The sequence below is a fragment of the Alligator sinensis genome, unplaced genomic scaffold (genome assembly GCF_000455745.1).
Source record: "Alligator sinensis unplaced genomic scaffold, ASM45574v1 scaffold1295_1, whole genome shotgun sequence".
Taxonomy (NCBI): Eukaryota; Metazoa; Chordata; order Crocodylia; family Alligatoridae; genus Alligator; species Alligator sinensis.
The window spans coordinates 1,058,577-1,064,216 of NW_005841880.1; positions in this window are offsets into that span (position 1 = coordinate 1,058,577).

A 5,640-nucleotide genomic window follows, 5' to 3' on the forward strand; every position below is an offset into this window, starting at 1 on the left:
GCTGGAGCATCCGGTCCTGCCCCGGGCAGTGCTCCTGCCCCACTCCCTGCAGCGCCCCGGGCAGCGGATGCCAGCAGCAAGCCTCCCCCCGCCATTAACCCCTTACAGCGCCCCGGGCAGCGGATGCCAGCAGCAAGCCTCCCCCCGCCATTAACCCCTTCCAGCGCCCCGGGCAGCGGATGCCAGCAGCAAGCCTCCCCCCGCCATTAACCCCTTAATAAGCCTCGTGGTAACAAAGTCCGGAGGATGCTGGGGGAGGGGGGCTGCTTGCTGTGCGCAGCCTGTTGTTTGGGTTCTGGTGCTGCCGTGGCAGGGAGCCGGCGCGGGGGGGGGACTGGTAGCCGGCCTGGCGCGGTGCCAGCCTCCAGCCTTTGCCAGCTGTTGCTGCTGGCCCCCTGCCACCCGGAGCCGGCTCAGCTCCGCTTCCCCAGCGCCCTTTGTCCGCCTGCACCCTGGCCCTGCTCTGCCCATCCCTGCAGACCCCTTCCCACCGCCCCCGACCCCATCCCATCCCAGGCTGGCCCCTGCAACCTGCCTATGACTCCTCTCCCCCCGATTCCAAGCGCGGGGCTTGTCCGGTGCATGGTCCAAGGTGGCTGGGGAGGGGGCCACCAGCCGGCTCTGCCCCCAGATAGGGCAGGAGGGATGGGAAAGGGGATCCTAGAGCCCTCCCCCCCCCCAACTGACCCTGGGGTTGGTTAGGGGGGTGGACAGTCCGTGCCCTGCCCCAGAGCCCAGAGCTGGCCCCGGTGGGTCGGGGTGAGAGCCGGGGGCTGCTGGCACAAAGAAGACCCTGTTCCCAACTCAGCAATGACCTCACGGCCAGGCGGGCGGGCGGGCAGGCGGGGGGTCTTGTGCAAGGCCCCACCCGGGCAGGCCGCCGGGCCGAGGTTTCGCGGCTGTCCGGGGAAGGAGGGGGCCAGGCGGCTGCCCTTGGCTCCACGCTCCCCCATGATCTCACGGCACAAGCATCCCGGGCCGGCCTCTCCACCCCGCTGGCCCCCGGCCATCCCAGGGAGCCAGGCTGCAGGCGGGGACGGGCCAGGGGATGGAGGAGGGGAGAAGCAGCTGGACCTGCGGCAGGGGGCTCGGACCCCACTTGGCTGGGGAGGTCCTGGGAGCTTGGCGTTGGTGCCGGCTGCTCATCCTACCCCCCCATACCCTGGGGGGTCTCACCGGGCACCCTCTCACCCAGTGCTATGCACACACCCCAGGTACTCCCGGCCTGCACACAGTCCCGGGGCACCCCCCCCGCAGCAGGCCATCTTAGCAAGCCCTAGTCACCCCTTGCACACTCCTGCCTCTGAGCCACCCCATGCCCAGGGGCCCTTGCACTCCCTTGCACAAGCAGACGGCCCTCTTCCCCCCTCGTGCACACAAGCCAGGCATGGGAAGGCGGGGGGGGCAGAGCGGAGCTGCCGTCCAACAGGCCTGGGAGGTGCTGGCCCAGGCCGGCGGATGCCACCTGCCTTCCCTTGCCTGGCATGGGGAACCAGCTGCTTGTGCCAAGCAGCAGCATGGCTGGGGGGGCAGGATCTGCCCTGGCTACAAAGGGAACCCAGGAGCCCGAGAGACAGAGGGAGGAGGGAGGGGAGGAAGGACAGGGGTGCAGGGTGGAGCAGAGACAAAGGAAGGGGCAGGGTGCGGGGGGTGCAGGCTGGAGGGGGCAGGCGGTGCCGGGGAGGGGGGGCAGACATTCCTGGCCGCGTGTTTGTTATTTTATCTGGTTCAAAGGCAGTTCCTGGAATGTTTTTAATTCCACGATCCCATCCCGCGCCCGCTGGCCCAGGCGCTCACGGCCATCTCCCAGCCCCCACCCAGCACCGTCCCGAGAGGGGGGCGGGCTGGGCTCTGCCGGACTGTGCCCCGTCCATCCCTGGCACAGCCTGGGCCCTGGGTCACGCCAGGACAGGGCAGGCTGGGCTGGAGGGGTTGGAAAAGCAAGCCTGGGGCAGTGGAGACCGGGCACCCCCCAGCTCAGAGCCCCCCCAGCCCTGCGGTGCCAACACCGAGCCTCCTGCCTTGTAGGCGGGTGCAAGGGAGAGAAGAAAGGCAGCAAGAAATTGGCTTTTCCCTCCAGCTCCATCACGACCCTGCACCCCTCTCAACATGCCCCCTGCCCCCGTGTGCAACGGGCATCTGCCCCCTCCCACTCCAGAGACAGCCCCCCGGCTCCATGCTCCCCCCCCAGAGCTGGGCGCAGTGCCCAGGAGCCTGGCTCCCCCCACACCAGCCCCTCGGCTGGGCGGGCGAGTTCAGACCGGCTCCAACATCTGATAGCGCATACCAGCGCCCCACGCCCAGGCAGGCAGGCAGGGCCGCGGGGCTCCCAGGCTCACGCCCCCTCCCTGGCCCCCCCTTCCCGGGCCCTCTCGCGGGGGCTGCCATGGACCGAGCAGCTCCAGGACCCCTCCAGACCTAGCAAGGGGGAGTGGGGGTGCAGCCAGGCCTGGGCTCGGGACTCCTGGGTTCTCGCTCACCTCTGGGAAGGAAGGGTGGTGCAGTGCTTAGAGCAGTGGGGGGCTGGGCAGTAGGACTCAGCTCCCATTCACGGGGCCAGCTGGCTGCACTGGGAAGTCCTGGCCCAGACCCACAGCCCTTTCTGGCCAGCGCCCCCCTCCCCACCCTGCAGGGATCGCCTACCCGATGTGGTCTCAGCGCCCTGGGAGCAGGGAGCTTGCGCCTGGGGAGATGGAGAGGGCAAAGGCAGGGCAGGGAAGGCCTGGGGGGTCCAGTGGACATGCTGCTCTGCACCCCTCTTTGGGCCCGTGCAGAGCTGCGAGCTCCCACATCCAAACGGGAGAGACGCTGCCTTGCCCATGTGAATGGGCAGGCTCAGCGGCGTCCTGTTGGGATCATACAGCACCGTGCACGCGGGCCCCAAGCAACGCCGTGATGCAGCCTCCTCCCATGCCCATGTCAGGGGATCCAGCATCCCTAGCTCAGCCCAGCACAGCCCCCCGGGGTGAGGAGCGGTACCCCCAACCAGCCTCCGCCCCCGGCACCGCCAGCCCGGGATGCACCAGGCTCCCCGCAGCCCGGTGATTTTCCGAGCTGCCGAGCAGACGCCGCGTTCCCTGCTCCTGCCAGGGACGTGCTGGCAGCTCCGCCGCCCACCCGGCGTCTGGCAGCGCCGCGCCAGCCCGGTCTCTCACCATCGCCCGGCGCAGACGCCAGGTGCCCGGGCAGGCGGTGCCGCCATGGGCGCAGTGGGGGGGAGCGATGCTGGCGTGTGGGAGGTGGATTCTGCCTCGTTCGGGTTTTGCCTTCACTAACAAATTGTTAACCCCCAAGGGGAGGGAGGAACCCAGGCGGCAGAGGCAGGGGGTCGGCCTGATGGGGGGTCCCCAGCATGTGCCCCACCCCCGCCGCGCTTCCTGCAGCTCAGCCTGTGCTCAGCAGGGCCAAGTCCTGGGCTTGGAGGAGACACTCAGGTCTCCTGCGGGCGCGGAGGGGATTGTTGCCCCCAGCCTCATCTCCCAGCCCCTGCCCAAGGTCCCGATGCCCCCTCCCCTTCCCTTTGATGTCCCCAGGGGGTCAGGGGTCAAGCTGCTCCCACCCAACTCCTGGGGGAGGCGAAGGGCAGGGATCCCCACGGCTGGACAAGGGCGAGTGGAGGCTTCTAGCCTGCTGCCCATCCTGGTGGCCTCTGGGCATCCCCCAGGGACAAGCCAGAGCGAAGCCCCCAGGGGATTTCATGCCACATCCAGCACTTGGTGGTCCAGTACTGGTCCCCCATCCGGCACTAGTATTATAACAACCCCCCTCCCCAGGATTGCATGAGAGCTGCTGGCTGGGCAGGTGGTGGGGAGTGGAAACCAACCCTCAGGGCCAAATCCTGCACCCAATTACATCTTCTTCCTCCTTCTCCGCCCTGCCCTGGGTCCTGGCCAGGGTCAGGGCCTGCGGGTGCTGAGGCGGCTCCGGAGATCAGTGCAAAAACCAGCCTGGCCCACAGGACCCCCCTCCCCTGCCCCTGGCTGTCCCCCACTGCTCCAGCCTGCCCGGGCAGGGGCAGCGGCAGGATCCTGCCTGCGGCGGTGGCGGGGGGGTGGTCAAAGGAGAGGGAGCCATTGGCCTCTTGACCCTGCAGGAATTTGGGAGCAGCAGAGGCCAGACCTAATCACCCGGGTGGCAGCTGGCGGGCCTCACCCCGGGCTCTGCCCCAGCCTGCGCTGCGCGGGCCCCACCTAGCCCCGCTCCTCCCGAGAGCCTGTGTGTGCCCCTGCCCATGCGTGTGCATACACTGGAATGTGTGCCCACGTGGCGTGTGCATGCCTGCCTGTGTACATGCGTGTGCAGGGGGTGTGCAGGCTCGCTTGTGTGTGCACGAGTGCATTCGGGCCATGCCAGCCCCACTGTAGCGGGGCACGATGGGGGCTCCCACAGGCTGGGATCAAGAGTCAGAGCAGCTGCCTGGGGACGTGGAGGAGCTGAGATGTCTCCCGGCCCCTGGGAGAGGCAGTGGCTAAGGGCATTAGCCCTGGCAAAGGCTACAAGGATCAGGTTGCATCAGAGCTGCCCGGGCTCCGGCACGGCCCGCTTCAGCGGGGAGGCAGTGGCTGCGTCAGCACGGAGCAGGCTGAGCACCCCCAGCCTGGCCGGGTTTCATGTGGGCAGACAAGCCCATCTACAGCTGTAATTACCCAGGGGTTGGCGGTGGTGCTCGAGACGCCGGAGAAGTTAAATGCAAGGCCCTCTGCCTGGCTGCCGCGTACGTGGAGCTGCAGCCCCGACAGCCGTGGCAGGGGCACAAGCGGCCTGGGTGGGGGTCTGGGGCCCCCGCTGCCTCCCTGCAGGGCTGGCTTTGGGAACGGTGCGCACGCAGGTGCCTGCACACTTTGCATGGACACGCAAGCTCTGCGGGGCGCGAGCTGCCTAGGCACACACGGTCTTCCTGCTCCGTCCTTGCAGACCTCTGCCCTAACTCGGTCCCAGGCGGTCTCTATGCTTTCCCTTCACGGCAGGCCTCATGGCACTTGCTGGCGGGGCTCAGCCATCCCAGCCCTGCCCCTTTTCCTCTGGTCAAACCCTCAGCCCCGAGCTGCAGCCTCAGACCCGGGTCTTGAACCGCGGTGGCCTTTGCACCCGCCCGTACCTACTACCCAAACCTCTGATGAAATGCAAACACAAAACACCGACACACGCGGCTCCCCCTCAAATGCAGCCCCCTCCTCGGGGCCCAGCTGGCTAGAGGTCTCCTTCCCTGGGGGTGGCTCAGTCCCCGGCCTCGCAGGCATCTCACCCGGCCAGCGGCAGGTGCACCCGGAGCCCCAGTCCTGCAGCAGCCAGGGCCAGACAGCCCCCTCCATGCCCAGAGGCTTGTATGCCCCAAACCTGGGCTCCTTCCAGTCATCTGACCCAGGTCTCTGCTCCCAGACCCAGGGCTGCCGGTTTCTTCCTCCGCAGCCGCCGGGCTCTCCGTGGTCCCAGGAGCAGCTCACATCTGCGGCCATGCGCTGCCAGGGGGGTCCCTATTAACACAGTTGCAGGCCGGGCACCCAGCATGCCGTGAAGGTGTGTGCGAGCCAGATGCGATCCACGTGTGCGTGCAAAGTGCTCTGAGGGGCCACCTCTGGGTGGATGCCATCCCTACGTGGGGGTGTGAGACCTCTGGGGGGGGTTTGCACGTGGAAGGGT